This window comes from Ochotona princeps, chromosome 1 (genome assembly GCF_030435755.1).
Source record: "Ochotona princeps isolate mOchPri1 chromosome 1, mOchPri1.hap1, whole genome shotgun sequence".
Lineage (NCBI taxonomy): Eukaryota > Metazoa > Chordata > Mammalia > Lagomorpha > Ochotonidae > Ochotona > Ochotona princeps.
The window spans coordinates 93,541,964-93,543,515 of NC_080832.1; the positions used below are offsets into that span (position 1 = coordinate 93,541,964).

Sequence of the window (1,552 nt, forward strand, 5' to 3'; positions counted from 1 at the left end):
AGATGCCTACCTGGTGTGGCAGGTGTGCTCTCATTGGTTCTCATCATTAAACTTTGATAGCATGCTCACTGCTAAATGAACAAATGAACGAATGAACCAAACAGACTAAGCAGTGCAGCAACATAACCGGCCAAGGACATACGATGTTACATCTTATTCTTATCTTGAATGTTTTTAGGCGATATTGATGTTTTTGTTACACATCTTATTTTTTCTACTTACCGTGGACAATAAGGGTATCCTGGAAGTATCCTGATTTAACAGGAACAAAACCTTGAGTTTGTTTTTCAGGACTGTGGTAGAGTAGTTTAGTGTTAAGATAAAATGATCTTGCTGCTCTTATTTTTTTTCATTTCTATTTTATAAACATTTAGATAACAGAATATTCCTGACATTTATTGCTATACCATTATTACTTGGTTGCACATGATTATCAGATTTTAGGCTGATTTTGTTGCTCTTATACTTGTAAACATTTCACTGTTTACTTTTCCAAACATGTGCTTATGCTAATGATCCATCAAGTGTAATGGGCAGTCCTTGGTAATAATAAATGTATAATCATTGCTTTGGATACCAATCTTATTGGTTGAGATTTTTGTTGCTATTGCAGCTCTGACTATTCTGTACAGGTAAGTATTTCAGGATAGGAAAAATGCATATTTCCAAAGAAACCATACAGCATGCTTATTTGGTATGAATTGTCTGGTTCAATACATCACTGGTATTTTAGGGTGGAATCTACATGCAGCTTCTTCATCAAGCTTGTTGTTCCATTACTGTCACTGTACATGTTCCTTTGGGCTCACTTCCCGTGGTAGTGGAGGGGAGGGGGCCTACAGATTCTCCAATCAAATCCAATGCTAGATTTAGAACTGAAGATGCTCTGTTTCGGATACCTGCAATGCCTAAAAAAGCAAACGTTTAAGAGATCAATGTGTGGTTAAAACTTCACAGTATTTTTAACAGTTCTATGAATTGAGTGATCTGTCACAAAGTTGCACCAAAAGTACAAAGTGTTAGTAAGATCTGTTCCCATTAAGGTACATTAAGAATTACCGCATGGTCCCTTCAGAAGAAATTGAGCATAGCAAAACAAAGTATTTTACATTTAATTTTCCCTCAAGTGACTTCAGCAGCAATTTTTCTTAGCTAAATTTTAAAACACACAGAGTATAATAACTCCACTTCCATACACTCATCTGCCATCTTAAGTTATCAACAATTCCCGTCCATTGTTAACCAATTACATTTCTTGATAACTTATATCGGGCAGCTTCACAAACTTTCTTTACCTGTTTTAAAACAAGAATTCCTCTGAAGCTAATAAGGTTGTGTGATATCTTCCATTAAAGGAGGCCCTAGTAATAACTTAGTGTTTGTAGATTTTACCAAATTTGCAAACATAAGATGTTTCATTATAACCAGTTAAGATTGGCTCTTTCAATTTCTGATGCCTGTAAGTTATATTTTACATCTTGGTGTAATCATGGAACAGTAATGGGCATTTCTGAAATTGTTAAAAAACAGACTTAAATGAATAATTATGCAC

The 1,552-nt window shown here is 34.8% G+C and overlaps 1 protein-coding gene across 2 annotated transcripts in view; it reads right to left on the minus strand.

Moving 5' to 3' along the window:
* Window positions 1–208: 208 nt before the first annotated feature.
* BEND6 (BEN domain containing 6) overlaps window positions 209–1,552 on the minus strand; it is a 57,720-nt gene continuing 56,376 nt past the window's right edge. For both annotated transcript variants that reach the window (XM_058661959.1, XM_058661966.1), the window contains one exon: window positions 209–908. The gene's annotated coding sequence lies outside the window, so the exon portion shown is untranslated. The remainder of the gene's footprint in view (window positions 909–1,552) is intronic.